Source organism: Triticum aestivum, chromosome 4D, assembly GCF_018294505.1.
Source record: "Triticum aestivum cultivar Chinese Spring chromosome 4D, IWGSC CS RefSeq v2.1, whole genome shotgun sequence".
In the NCBI taxonomy this organism is placed as follows: domain Eukaryota; kingdom Viridiplantae; phylum Streptophyta; class Magnoliopsida; order Poales; family Poaceae; genus Triticum; species Triticum aestivum.
The window spans coordinates 485,574,744-485,590,927 of record NC_057805.1 but is presented as its reverse complement, the minus strand read 5'-3'; the positions used below and the strand labels follow the sequence as shown (position 1 = coordinate 485,590,927).

Here is a 16,184-nt window from a genome sequence, read left to right as displayed (position 1 = left end):
AGCATAAGTAAAATAAAGTCTCTATAAATCACGAGCATCTGATTGTTTATTTTTCTTAGATTAAGTATATGCTCTGTATGGTCACATACTCCAGAATTGACTAGTTTAAGATGAGGTAGATAGAGATACAACATTGAACCCCCGCAAGGGAAATACAACGATTCATGTACCATAATCTTGAATTCATGAATCTATCAATTGTATATGAAAGGCACAATATGTCTGGGGAATGTACCAAAAAAGTTCCAACCATCTGGTTTTCAATCGGATGGGCCCTTTTTATAGCATACCCTAATCAATAATTCATCATAGGTATCACAACAGATATTCTGAAATTTTTCATTGCATTTGTGTTAAATATTTTTTAATCTTATTTTGCAGCAGGATTTCCAAATGCTAAAAGAGGGATCAAAGTTGTATCCTGAAGACTATATCCATCTCTAAAATGTTAGGTATTTCAAAATGTAGCTAGCAGATGAGAGTAAGAAAAATGTCGAGAAAGATAATCAAATGAAATTTCTGAGTGTTTAGTTACCCTACCTGTTAATGGGTATAAATTATATTTTACTCCATTAACAAAGGAAACTTGTTATTTAGACGATCGAAACATACTCTAGCCATTGCTTTTGTTCAACTCTAGTCATTACTTTAACCACAATATGTACATCATCTTAGCTATATGCCTAATAATGACAATTGACAATCTGAATGTTAACTTCACATGTTGATACAAAATCAAATGAAAACTACGGGCTAGCTCACTAGATGACTTTAATTCTATGTATTAATCTAATATCATGTACAAACAACACATATGATCATTAAGACAAGACGTTTGAAAGTAACGTAATAATTGTTCTCTCATAAATTGAAGATGATTAAAGATGTTAACCACATGTTTATGTGAGTAATGGTGTATGATGAACCCTACGGGCATGGATAGACCGAGTCGATAGAATAGTTCCATCTGGACCCAGTCGTGCTACAGTACACTCAAAGAAGATAAGGTTAGACACGTTATGTTGGGAATTATGCTGGTTCGGGAGATCATTCCTTGTGAATCCGCGATATCAAATTATATCAGATCATTGGAAGGTAATTTCCTTGTTACTGAAAGTGGTCATCGACGACCCTCACCAATGATCATCTCCTTCCGTGAGAATACACTCGTGTGGCCTTGTTTTATTTACAGTTCCAGCCACCTTATAACTCTCCACTCATCACTAGAAATCTTTAAGCCTGACATATGGATATTAACCATCCGACTATCCAAACTTGTGTAAAACCCTATATCTCCATTGTGATGGGATCTCTATTATTCTTCACGACTCCATGGTAGAATGTATCAACGGTGATTGACCGCCAACAATCATATGTGATATTTTGGCCATCATATTTTTATGGTTATAATAATGTATTATTTATTACATAATGTGTACATTCGTGAAACCACTAACTCAACACATGATGACCGCACATGTGCACGGCCACCATGACGGTTCGTAAAACTATGCTTTGCAAAGTTGCTCACACATACAGCCGTCACATGTGTGCCCACAACATGATAAAACTAACTTTGTCCATCGTTGGTTTATCAACTCTCACACATAAACTAGCTACATCTTAATTAAACCTCCACTTTAGGTACGAGTGATAACTTGACAAAATAAGAAAATAATGCCACATCAACGATTACCAACAAGGTAGGTTGGAGCAGCTATGAATCTCTCACTGCTTGCACATAAGCTAGCTTGCATTCCCCTCCAAATTATGTTCCAACTAATTGATTAAGTGCACTTCAGTTCACCATAGTTGCCATATTGTCTTGCCCCTATTATACGGTTCACGATTAAAGAGAGTGAAAAATATAACAACAGTTCTTGCTGCAGTTGATATCTAATTGAAATAAATCGGTTGGGGGGGGGGGGGGGGGGGGGCACTAAAACCAAGAGCATGATTTTGAGTTTGATTCACATTTTCACATTTGTTACTTGTGTTTTTCACGCGAGTGTTGGTCTCACATTAAGCTATTAGTGTATTTGTTTATTTGTGCTAGGTCTAACATGTGACTAAAAATGCATTTGTTTACTTAAGTCTGTTGGAAGTTTGGTGATCCCTCATGTGGGCATAAATGCATTTTCAATTTCTATTATTGATCTTCATATGAACTCACCATCGACTCCAACATTTATAAGTAGGAAAGATGCATGCAAGCAAGTGTGGCATGTCCAGCTTCACCAACTAATGCCGTTCACAACCTCAAGAAACTACATCAATGAATTGAACCTAGCAAAATTAAAATGGTGTCCAAGTCCAACAGTCGTTTCCTCCTCTTGGTCGTCGTCCTGCTTTCCTCTTTGTCGCTGCTTCCGCACCCGGCTGCTGCATCAAAGTGTGGCTTTTCTGACCAGTCTACTCCCAAGTTGTCGTGAGTACTCTCACAATAAACATGTGGCATCTACATATCCGATTCGCGGCTACCCTAAGAGATGTCACTCGCGTCGTTCTACTCCCTCGAGAAGCCCTACCTCGCCAAATTGAATTGCTACCGTGACCTTGCAAAAATTTCTCAGCAGTGTTGGTGCGAGGCTCTGCGTTACTTCATAGGGCTTCTGGCGCTGTGTCTACCTGGTGAGAGTGGCCTCATGAAACTGCCCAAGGAGATGCAAAGGGAGTTTGTCAGACTACTCGTCGCACCGGGCAGTGCAACTTCGGGACTGCTAATAACTTTCGATACTGCCCCATCGTGGACCAGCCTTAGTAGATCTAGAAACAAATCTATTAGGCATGAATTTGCATGTTGCATCCATGGATGCGTAGCATGCATATATGCATATGTGAGCTCCGCGCGCTCAACATATGTGGTGCTATCTACTATGAATGAGAATAAAGAGAATTATTTTCTGCTTCTTAAATTTCAACTCAATCGTATATCCGCATGTGTTTCCTTTTTGTGTACCCATATATAAAAATTATATTAGATGCAAATATGTATGTGCATAGTTGCCAGCCATTTTTGCATGTCCAGAAAGAAAAAGGAAAATGTTTACACTTCGAATATTAATCCAAAATCATGCAATATTGTTACTTGGCCAAATCATTTTTTTGCAGAAGCATAAGGTGAACTCTAACAATTTATTTATGAGCACATAGGAACACGCGGCTTTATCACGCTCAAGTGTCCTCATGTATGGCATCATCGTCATGGTAAACAATATTGCAATGGAGAGAGGTTTGCGGTTAGAGAGATCTGTGGGCACACAAAAATTAGGAGTGAAAAAAGAAGTTGATTACTTATCTTAATGGCGACTGCTAGGCGCCGGCGCGCCGGCCGAACAGTTCGGCCGGACTAGCCCCAGCCACCCGATGCACGGGATTAGAGCCGTTCGATCTCCCCTCTCCCACGTCGTCATTTTCTTCCCCCTTCCCCCCTGCTTCAGCCGCCGCGCGCTCGCCCCCGGCCGCCGCGCGCTCGCCCCGGCCGCCGCGCACTCACCCCCGGCTGCCCAGCACTCGCTCTCGGTCGCCGTTGGATGCGCCCCCGGCCGCCGCGCGCTCGCCCCTGGTCGCCCAGCGCTCGCTCCCGGCCGCCGTTGGATGCGTTGCTACAGCCGCGACACAGCAAACCCCCCTCCCCCGCAGCTCTCACCCTCCATAGCCACGACGCCATCGCCCTCGGTCGCAACGCTGGTGGTCGACGCTCACCAGGGTATCTCAATCGCCGCCGTCATGGTCGTCGGCAACATCAGTTGCAGCCCGCCGGCTTGTCGAGTCGAAAACTCGCCATGGTCATCATCGTACATGGTGGAAGCTTCTGCAAATGCTGGTTGTAGCTTTGCCATAGCCGGTTGCAGCTTTTGTCCTCTGACCATAGCTTATGTCACCTCCAGTTGAAGCATTTTTCTTTGCCGGTTGGAGCTTTTACCATCAACAGTTGTACCTTCTCAGGTGCCGATTGCAGCTTCCATGGCGCCCCGCCTTAGTTTCCATGTATCTCTGGTTGGAGCTCTTTTCTCAGCGGTGGTAGCATTCTCGTGTGCCGGTTGTAGCAATTTGAAGTGCTGGTTGTAGAACAGTGTGACAGCATTGTAGCAATAATTCCCGGCGCCGGCTATGGCAATGTCGCAAAATGAGACACCGGTTGTAGCAAAATTCGACACCAGTTGTAGCAAATATCGCTGGATCATAGTGGCTACAAACTCCGGCGAACTCGGGTTGCAGCTCTGACGAACATGGTTGTAGCTTTTTTGTTGAACGGTTGTAGCATTTGTCGACACACGTTGCCGATTGCAGCTCCGTTGTGCACACGTTGTAGCATCTTTGCAAGCTAATTGTAGCTTTGTGGTACATGGTTGTAGCATTCGCGACACCATCGTCGGCAGGTCTCTCGTGCAGCAACCTAATGGGGTCCGCCAGTGGTGGCCTCGCCGGAGAAGCCGCGACGCTCGGCGGCAGCGCCTGAGGTCGCGGAGTGGGGAGGGGGGATGAAAGGTGGAGGGAGGTTGAGTGGTTGAAGGAAGAAGAAGATAAGGGGTCCGCTGGTGGTGGCCTCGCCGGAGAAGCCGCGGCGCTCGGCGGCAGCGCCTGAGGTCGCGGAGGGGAGGGGGGATGAAAGGTGGAGGGAGGTTGAGCGGTTGAAGGGAGAAGAAGGTAAGGCAAAAGAAAAAAAACCGGGAGAAGGACGCGCGAGAGACGCTGGATCCACGTGGATCGCACGCGCGTGACGCGACCGACCGAATGTTTCGGCCGGCGCGCTGGCGTAAATCGTTTCCCTATCTTAATTTGCCCCCCTAAAAAAACTTATCTATTAATTTGCCCCCACTAAATTAGATGCATTGTGGGGCTTATTTCTTTATGCATTATATGGCAGGTAACCGACAATCCATGGTGAATTTGCATGTGCTTAGCTATTTGGCCCGTCAGTCTTAGTAATCAACAGTTTGGATTTGTCAACAACTTCGTTTTTTCTAACTAACAACTTTTACCTCATGGGTGGTAAGTTGTAGCAACTTTTTTTGACACCAAGGGCATGTTTGGGACGGAGGAAAAACACAGGGAAAACCAAAGGAAAGCTATTCCAAGGAATGGTTTTCTTTTTTGCCGTTCCGAATGAAGAAATCTCGTGTAACCGCTCCTCCAAAAAGTTTTTATGCCTGCGTTTTCATAGGAAACCAAACATCCGGTCATAGCCAAAATGTTGGGGAATGCAGTAATTTCAAAAAAATTTCTAAGATCACGCAAAATCTATCTAGGTGACGCATAGCAACTAGCGGGGAGAGTGTGTCCACGTACCCTCGTAGACCGAAAGCGGAAGCGTTATATCAACGCGGTTGATGTAGTCGTACGTCTTCACGATCCGACCGATCCTAGCACTGAACGTACGGCACCTCCGTGTTCAGCACATGTTCAGGTTGATAACGTCCCTCGTACTCTTGATCCAGTTGAGGCCGAGGGAGTGTTCCGTCAGCACGACGGCGTGGTGACGGTGATGATGAAGCTACCGGCGCAGGGCTTCACCTAAGCACTACGACGATATGACCGAGGTGTACTGTGGAGGGGGGCACCGCACACGGTTAAGAGATTGTCTATTCTCCTTTGTGGTGCCCCTTGGCCACGTATATACAGGAGGGAGGAGGAGGAGGCCAGCCTAGGCGGGGCGCGCCTATAGGGGGAGTCCAAGTAGGATTCTCAATCCTAGTTGGAGTCCCCTTCCTTTTCCAAGAGGGGAGAGAGGGAAGGAGTAGGAGAGGGAGAAGGAAAGAGAGGGGGGCGCCGCCCCCTCCCTAGTCCAATTCGGACTTTCCATGGGGGTCGCGCAGCCACCCCTTGAGGCCCTTCTCTCCTTTCCCGTATGGCCCATTAAGGCCCACTACTTCCCCGGCGAATTCCCGTAACTCTCCGGTACTCCGAAAAGTACCCGAATCACTCGGAACCTTTCCGATGTCCGAATATAGCCTTCCAATATATCGACCTTTACCTCTCGACCATTTTGAGACTCCTCGTCATGTCCGTGATCTCATCCGGGACTCCGAACAAACTTGGGTCATCAAATCACATAACTCATAATACAAATCGTCATCGAACGTTAAGCGTGCGGACCCTACGGGTTCGAGAACTATGTAGACATGACCGAGACACATCTCCGGTCAATAACCAATAGCGGAACCTGGATGCTCATATTGACTCCTACATATTCTACGAAGATCTTTATCGGTCAAACCGCATAACAACATACGTTGTTCCCTTTGTCATCGGTATGTTACTTGCCCGAGATTCAATCATCGGTATCATCATACCTAGTTCAATCTCGTTACCGGCAAGTCTCTTTACTCGTTCCGTAATGCATCATCCCGTAACTAACTCATTAGTCATATTGCTTCCAAGGCTTATAGTGATGATCATTACCGAGAGGGCCCAGAGATACCTCTCCGATACACGGAGTGACAAATCCTAATCTCGATCTATGCCAACTCAACAAACACCATCGGAGACACCTGTAGAGCATCTTTATAATCACCCAGTTATGTTGTGACGTTTGATAGCACACTAAGTGTTCCTCCGGTATTCGGGAGTTGCATAATCTCAAAGTCAGAGGAACATGTATAAGTCATGAAGAAAACAATAGCAATAAAACTAAACGATCATTATGCTAAGCTAACGGATGGGTCTTGTCCATCACATCATTCTCTAATGATGTGATCCCGTTCGTCAAATGACAACACATGTCTATGGCTAGGAAACTTAACCATCTTTGATTAACGAGCTAGCCAAGTAGAGGTATACTGTTGGGGAACGCAGTAATTTCAAAAAAATTCCTACGATCACGCAAGATCTATCTAAGTGATGCATAGAACCGAGATGGGAGAGTGTTGTCTATGTACCCTCGTAGACCGAAACTGGAAGCGTTATGACAACGCGGTTGATGTAGTCGTACGTCTTCATGATCCGACCGATCCTAGCACCGAAGGTACGGCACCTCCGCGATCTGCACACGTTCAGCTCGGTGACGTCCCACGAACTCTAGATCCAGCTGAGGTCGAGAGAGAGTTTCGTCAGCACAACGACGTGATGACGGTGTTGATGAAGTTACCGACGCAGGGCTTCGCCTAAGCACTACAACAATATGACCGAGGTGGAAATCTGTGGAGGGGGGCACTGCACACGGCTAAGACAACTGTCAACTTGTGTGTTCTAGGGTGCCCCCTGCCCCCGTATATAAAGGAGCAAGGGGGAGGCCGTCCGGCCCTCATAGGCGCGCCAAGGTGGGAGGAATCCTCCTCCTAGTAGGAGTAGGACTCCCCCCTTTCCTAGTCCTACTAGGAGAAGAAGGAAGGAGGGGGAAAGACAAGGAAGGAGGGGGCGCCGCCCCCTAGTCCAATTCGGACTAGGCCCATGGGGGGCGCAGCCAGCCCTTGGCAGCCCCTCTCTCTCCCCTAGGCCCAATAAGGCCCATTACTCTCCGGTGGTTCCGATAACCCTTCCGGCACTCCGATATTTATCTGGTGACCCCCGGAACTCATCCGGTGTAGGAATAACATCGTCCAATATATCAATCTTTATGTCTCGGCCATTTCAAGACTCCTCGTCATGTCCGTGATCACATCCGGGACTCCGAACTACCTTCGGTACATCAAAACACATAAACTCATAATACCGATCGTCATCGAACGTTAAGCGTGCGGACCCTACGGGTTCGAAAACTATGTAGACATGACCGAGACTCACTTCCGGTTGATAACCAATAGCAGAACCTGGATGCTCATATTGGTTCCTACATATTCTACGAAGATCTTTGTCGGTCAAACCGCATAACAACATATGTTGTTCCCTTTGTCATCGGTATGTTACTTGCCCGAGATTCAATCGTGGGTATCTCAATACCTAGTTCAATCTCGTTACCGGCAAGTCTCTTTACTCGTTCCGTAATGCATCATCCCGCAACTAACTCATTAGTCACATTGCTTGCAAGGCTTATAGTGATGTGCATTAACGAGAGGGCCCAGAGGTACCTCTCCGAAACACGGAGTGACAAATCCTAATCTCGATCTATGCCAACCCAACAAACACCATCGGAGACACCTGTAGAGCATCTTTATAATCAGCCAGTTACGTTGTGACGTTTGATAGCACACTAAGTGTTCCTCCGGTATTCGGGAGTTGCATAATCTCATAGTCATAGGAACATGTATAAGTCATGAAGAAAGGAATAGCAATAAACTAAACGATCATAGTGCTAAGCTAACGGATGGGTCAAGTCAATCACATCATTCTCTAATGATGTGATCCCGTTAATCAAATGACAACTCATGTCAATGGCTAGGAAACTTAACCATCTTTGATCAACGAGCTAGTCAAATAGAGGCATACTAGTGACACTCTGTTTGTCTATGTATTCACACATGTACTATGTTTCCGGTTAATACAATTCTAGCATGAATAATAAACATTTATCATGATATAAGGAAATATAAATAACAACTTTATTATTGCCTCTAGGGCATATTTCCTTCACATACTAGGGACACTCTGTTTGTCTATGTATTCACACATGTACTAAGTTTCCGGTTAATACAATTCTAGCATGAATAATAAACATTTATCATGATATAGGGAAATATAAATAACAACTTTATTATTGCCTCTAGGGCATATTTCCTTCAGTCTCCCACTTGCACTAGAGTCAATAATCTAGTTCACGTCGCCATGTGATTTAACACCAATAGTTCACATCGCCATGTGTCCAATACCCAAAGGGTTTACTAGAATCAATAATCTAGTTCACATCACCATGTGATTAACACCCAAAGTGTACTAAGGTGTGATCATGTTTTGCTTGTGAGAGAGGTTTAGTCAATGGGTCTGCCACATTCAGATCTGTATGTATTTTGCAAATTTCTATGTCTACAATGCTCTGCATGCAACTACTCTAGCTAAATTCTCCCACTTTCAATATGTATCCAAATCGAGACTCGGAGTCATCCAGATCGGTGTCAAAGCTTGCATCGACGTAACTCTTTATGACGAACTCTTTATCACCTCCATAACCAAGAAATATTTCCTTAGTCCTCTAAGGATAATTTTGACCAATGTCTAGTGATCTACTCCTAGATCACTATTGTACTCCCTTGCCAAACTCAGGGCAGGGTATACAATAGGTCTGGTACACAGCATGGCATACTTTATAGAACCTATGGCTGAGACATAGGGAATGACTTTCATTCTCTCTCTATATTCTGCCGTGGTCGGGCTTTGAGTCTTACTCAACTTCACACCTTGCAACACAGGCAAGAACTCCTTCTTTGACTGTTCCATTTTGAACTACTTCAAAAATTTGTCAAGGTATGCACTCATTGAAAAAACTTATCAATCATCTTGATCTATCTCTATAGATCTTGATGCTCAATATGTAAGCAGCTTCACCGAGGTCTTTCTTTGAAAAACTCCTTTCAAAACACTCCTTTATGCTTTCCAAAATATTCTACATCATTTCCGATCAACAATATGTCATTCACATATACTTATCAGAAAGGTTGTAGTGCTCCCACTCACTTTCTTGTAAATACAGGCTTCACCGCAAGTCTGTATAAAACTATATGTTTTGATCAACCCATCAAAGCGTATATTCCAATTCCGAGATGCTTGCACCAGTCCATAGATGGATTGCTGGAGCTTGCACATTTTATTAGCGCCTTTAGGATTGGCAAAACCTTCTGGTTGCATCATATACAACTCTTCTTTAATAAATCCATTAAGGAGTGCAGTTTTGTTATCCATTTGCCGGATTTCATAAAATGCGGCAATTGCTAACATAATTCGGACAGACTTAAGCATCGCTATGAGTGAGAAAATCTCATCGTAGTCAACACATTGAACTTGTCGAAAACCTTTCACGGCAAGTCGAGGTTTGTAGATAGTAACATTACCATCAGCGTCCGTCTTCCTCTTGAAGATCCATTTATTCTCAATGGCTCACCGATCATCGGGCAAGTCAATCAAAGTCCACACTTTGTTCTCATACATGGATCCCATCTCAGATTTCATGGCCTCAAGCCATTTCGCGGAATCTGGGCTCATCATCGCTTCCTCGTAGTTCGTAGGTTCGTCATGGTCAAGTAACATGACCTCCAGAACAGGATTACCGTACCACTCTGGTGCGGACCTTACTCTGGCTGACCTACGAGGTTCAGTAGTAACTTGATCTGAAGTTTCATGATCATCATCATTAACTTCCTCACTAATTGGTGTAGGCATCACTAGAACTGATTTCTGTGATGAACTTCTTTCCAATTCAGGAGCAGGTATAATTACCTCATCAAGTTCTACTTTCCTCCCACTCACTTCTTTCGAGAGAAACTCCTTCTCTAGAAAGGATCCATTCTTAGCAATGAATGTCTTGCCTCGGATCTGTGATAGAAGGTGTACCCAACATTTTATTTTGGGTATCCTATGAAGACCTCCGATTTGGCTTCGAGCTTATCAGGTTGAAACTTTTTCACATAAGCATCGCAACCCCAAACTTCAAGAAACGACAGCTTAGGTTTCTTGCCAAACCATAGTTCATATGGTGTCATCTCAACAGATTTAGACGGTGCCCTATTTAACGTGAATGCAGCTGTCTCTAATGCATAACCCCAAAACGATAGTGGTAAATCGGTAAGAGACATCATAGATCGCACCATATCTAATAAAGTACGATTATGACGTTCGGACACACCATTACGCTGTGGTGTTCGAGGTGGCGTGAGTTGCGAAACTATTCCACATTGTTTCAAATGAAGACCAAACTCGTAACTCGAATATTCGTCTCCGCGATCAGATCGTAGAAACTTTATTTTCTTGTTATGATGATTTTCCACTTCACTCTGAAATTCTTTGAACTTTTCAAATGTTTCAGACTTATGTTTCATCAAGTAGATATACCCATATCTGCTCAAATCATCTGTGAAGGTCAGAAAATAACGATACCCGCCGCGAGCCTCAACACTCATTGGATCGTATACATCAATATGTATTATTTCCAACAAGTTAGTTGCTCGCTCCATTGTTCCAGAGAACGGAGTCTTAGTCATCTTGCCCATGAGGCATGGTTCGCAAGCATCAAGTGATTCCAAAAGCCCATTAGCATGGAGTTTCTTTATGCGCTTTACACCAATATGACCTAAACGGCAGTGCCACAAGTATGTTGCACTATCATTATCAGGCAGTGCCACAAGTATGTTGCACTATGATTATCAACTTTGCATCTTTTGGCATCAATATTATGTGTATCACTACGATCGAGATTCAATAAACTATTTATATTAAGTGTATGACCATAGAAGGTTTTATTCATGTAAACAGAACAACAATTATTCTTTGACTTAAATGAATAACCATATTGAAATAAACATGATCCAATCATATTCATGCTCAACGCAAACACCAAATAACATTTATTTCAGGTCCAACACTAATCCCGAAGGTAAAGGGAGTGTGCGATGGTGATCTTATCAACCTTGGAATCACTTCCAACACATATCATCACCTCGCCCTTAACTAGTCTATGTTTATTTTGTAACTCCCGTTTCGAGTTACTACTCTTAGCAACTGAACCAGTATCAAATACCGAGGGGTTGCTATAAACACTAGTAAAGTACACATCAATAACATGTATATCCACAATACCGTTGTTCACTTTGCCATCCTTCTTATCCGCCAAGTATCTAGGGCAGTTCCACTTCCAGTGACCATATCCTTTGAAGTAGAAGCACTCAGTTTTAGGCTTGGGTCTAGCTTTGGGCTTCTTTATGGGAGTGGCAACTTTCTTGTCATTCCTTTTGAAGTTTCCCTTTCTTTCCCTTACCCTTTATCTTGAAACTAGTGGTCTTGTTAACCATCAACACTTGATGCTTTTTCTTGATTTCTACCTTCGCCGATTTCAGCATCGCGAAGAGCTTCGAAACCGTTTTCGTTATCCCTTGCATGTTGTAGTTCATCACGAAGTTCTAGTAACTTGGTGATAGTGACTAGAGAACTCTGTCAATCACTATCTTATCGGGAAGATAAACTCCCACTTGATTCAAGTGATTATAGTACTCAGACATTCTGAGCACATGCTCACTCGTTGAGCTATTATCCTCCATCTTGTAGGCAAAGTACTTGTCAGAGGTCTCATACCTCTCGACATGGGCATGAGACCGAAATATCAATTTCATCTCTTGGAACATCTCATATGCTCCGTGGTGTTCAAAACGTTTTTGAAGTCCCGGTTCTAAGCCGTAAAGCATGGTGCACTAAACTATCGAGTAGTCATCATACCGAGCTTTGTCAACGTTCAAAACGTCTACATCTGCTCCTGCAATAGGTCTGTCACCTAGCGGTGCATCAAGGACATAATTCTTCTGTGTCACAACGAGGATAATCCTCAGATCACGGACCAAAGTCCGTATCATTCCTACTATCATCTTTCAACTTATTTTTCTCTAGGAACATATAAAAAATAAACGGGGAGCTACATCGCGAGCTATTAATCTACAACATAGTTATGGAAATACTATCAGGACTAAGTTCATGATAAATTAAGTTCAACTAATCATATTACTTAAGAACTCCCACTTAGATAGACATCCCTCTAGTCATCTAAATGATCACGTGATCCATATCAACTAAACCATGTCCGATCATCACGTGAGATGGAGTAGTTTTCAATGGTGAACATCTCTATGTTGATCATATCTACTATATGATTCACGCTCGACCTTTCGGTCTCAGTGTTCCGAGGCCATATCTGCATATGCTAGGCTCGTCAAGTTTAACCCGAGTATTCTGCGTGTGCAAAACTGGCTTGCATCCGTTGTATGTGAACGTATAGCTTATCACACCCGATCATCACGTGGTGTCTCAACACGAAGAACTGTGGCAATGGTGCATACTCAGGGAGAACACTTATACCTTGAAATTTTAGTAAGGGATCATCTTATAAAGCTACCGTCGTACTGAGCAAAATGAGATTCATAAAAGATAAACATCACGTGCAATCAAAATATGTGACATGATATGGCCATCATCATCTTGTGCCTTTGATCTCCATCTCCAAAGTACCATTATGATCTCCATCGTCACCGGCATGACACCATGATCTCCATCATCTTGATCTTTGTCAACGTGTCGTCACATGGTCGTCTCGCGAATTATTGCTTTTGCAACTATAACTATCGTATAGCGATAAAGTAAAGCAATTATATAGCAGTTGCATCTTATGCAATAAAGAGACAACCATAAGGCTCCTGCCAGTTGCTGATAACTTTAACAACATATGATCATCTCATACAACAATTTATATCTCGTCACGTCTTGACCATATCACATCACAACATGCCCTGCAAAAACAAGTTAGACGTCCTCTACTTAGTTGTTGCAAGTTTTACGTGGCTGCTATGGGCTTAGCAAGAACCGTTCTTACCTACGCATCAAAACCACAACGATTTTTCATCAAGTGTGATGTTTTAACCTTCAACAAGGACCGGGCATAGTCAAACTCGATTCAACTAAAGTTGGAGAAACAGACACCCGCTAGCCACCTGTGTGCGAAGCACGACGGTAGAACTAGTCTCAAGAACGCGGTCATGTAATGTCGGTCTGGGCCGCTTCATCCAACAATACCGCTGAATCAAAGTATGACATGCTGGTAAGCAGTATGACTATTATCGCCCACAACTCTTTGTGTTCTACTCGTGCATATAACATCTACGCATAGACCTGGCTCGGATGCCACTGTTGGGGGACGCAGTAATTTCAAAAAAAATCCTACGATCACGAAAGATATATCTAGGTGATGCATAGCAACGAGCGAGGAGAGTGTGTCCACGTACCCTCGTAGACCGAAAGCGAAAGCGTTATATCAACGCGATTTATGTAGTCGTACGTCTTCACGATCCGACCGATCCTAGCACCGAACGTACGGCACCTCCGTGTTCAGCACACGTTCAGCATGATGACGTCCCTCGTACTCTTGATCCAGTTGAGGCCGAGGGAGAGTTCCGTTAGCACGATGGCGTGGTGACGGTGATGATGAAGCTACAGGCGCAGGGCTTCACCTAAGCACTACGACGATATGACCGAGGTGTGTAACTGTGGAAGGGGGCACCGCACACGGCTAAGAGATTGTCTATTCTCCTTTGGGGTGCCCCCTTGGCCACGTATATAAAGGACGGAGGAGGAGGAGGAGGCCGGCCTAGGAGGGGCGCGCCTATAGGAGGAGTCCAACTAGGATTCCCAATCCTAGTTGGAGTCCCCTTCCTTTTCCAAGAGGTGAGAGAGGGAAGGAGTAGGAGAGGGAGATGGAAAGAGAGGGGGGCGCCGCCCCCTCCCTAGTCCAATTCGTACTTTCCATGGGGGGCGCGCAGCCACCCCTTGAGGCCCTTCTCTCCTTTCCCGTATGGCCCATTAAGGCCCATTACTTCCCCTGGCAAATTCCCGTAACTCTCCGGTACTCCAAAAAATACCCGAATCACTCGGAACCTTTCTGATGTCCGAATATAGCCTTCCAATATATCGATCTTTACCTCTCGACCATTTTGAGACTCCTCGTCATGTCCGTGATCTCATCCGGGACTCCGAACAAACTTGGGTCATCAAATCATATAACTCATAATACAAATCGTCATCGAACGTTAAGCGTGCAGACCCTACGGGTTCGAGAACTATGTAGACATGACAGAGACACATCTCCGGTCAATAACCAATAGCGGAAACTAGATGCTCATATTGGTTCCTACATATTCTACAAATATCGTTATCGGTCAAACCGCATAACAACATACGGTGTTCCCTTTGTCATCGGTATGTTACTTGCCCGAGATTCGATCGTCGGCATCATCATACCTAGTTCAATCTCGTTACCGACAAGTCTCTTTACTCGTTCCGTAATGCATCATCCCTTAATTAACTCATTAGTCACATTGCTTGCAAGGCTGATAGTGATGATGATTACCGAGAGGGCCCAGAGATACCTCTCCGGTACACGGAGTGACAAATCCTAATCTCGATCTATGCCAACTCAACAAACACCATCGGAGACACCTGTAGAGCATCTTTATAATCACCCAGTTACATTGTGACGTTTGATGGCACACTAAGTGTTCTCCGGTATTGGGGAGTTGCATAATCTCATAGTCAGAGGAACATGTATAAGTCATGAAGAAAGCAATAGCAATAAAACTAAACGATCATTATGCTAAGCTAACGGATGGGTCTTGTCCATCACATCATTCTCTAATGATGTGATCCCGTTCATCAAATGACAACACATGTCTATGGCTTGGAAACTTAACCATCTTTTATTAAAAAGCTAGTCAAGTAGAGGCATACTAGGGACACTCTGTTTGTCTATGTATTCACACATGTACTAAGTTTCCGGTTAATACAATTCTAGCATGAATAATAAAAATTTATCATGATATAAGGAAATATAAATAACAACTTTATTATTGCCTCTAGGGCATATTTCCTTCACAAAATTGATGTGTGGGTAAGGATCTCAGATCTGCCACCGGATAAGAGGACTGAATTTTTTGGTAGGGCTTTGGGAGATTGACTGGGAGAGACAGTCAAGGTTGATGTGGATAAAGATGGATTTGCTAGAGGACAGAGCTTCGGAGTGCGGACTAAGATTTCTGTGTTTTAACCGTTAGTCTGGGGCATCTATTTGAAGAAGAAGAAGAAGGATGATAAGGAGAAGACATGATATGATTTCTACTATGAGAAGATCCCGCATTTTTGTTTTGACTGTGGAAGACTTGTTCATGAGGGTGGGGAGTGCGAGCCTCCAGTTGACTCGTCATTACAATGGGGGGCTGGTTAAGGGCTTCTCCTGGCAGGAACAACTCAGGCAAAGACGGGTCGAAAGCCGAAGGTACGAGCAGCAATAACAGTTTTGGCAGCTCTCACACTGGTGAGGCGGCCAACAACAACTCTATGCACCCCAGAGTTAGGGACATGCCCACAAAGAGGAATTTGCAATCTGAATTTTCACGTACTTCGGACGGTCACACTAGTGATCTCCCAAAGCATATGGGTGGTGATGTAACCAGCCCAATCAGAACTATAGATAAGATCGAAATGACGCGTGGGCGGGACCTCAGGGAGAGCCTTGAGGATCGAAGAGAGAATGAGATGAGGAGTAACTAATGGAGCAACGGTCGGGG

The 16,184-nt window shown here is 44.2% G+C and overlaps 1 pseudogene; it reads left to right on the top strand.

The window, feature by feature from the left end:
* Positions 1–2,300: 2,300 nt before the first annotated feature.
* On the top strand, positions 2,301–2,761 carry LOC123100485 (alpha-amylase/trypsin inhibitor CM3-like; annotated as a pseudogene).
* The last annotated feature ends 13,423 nt before the right edge of the window (positions 2,762–16,184 follow it).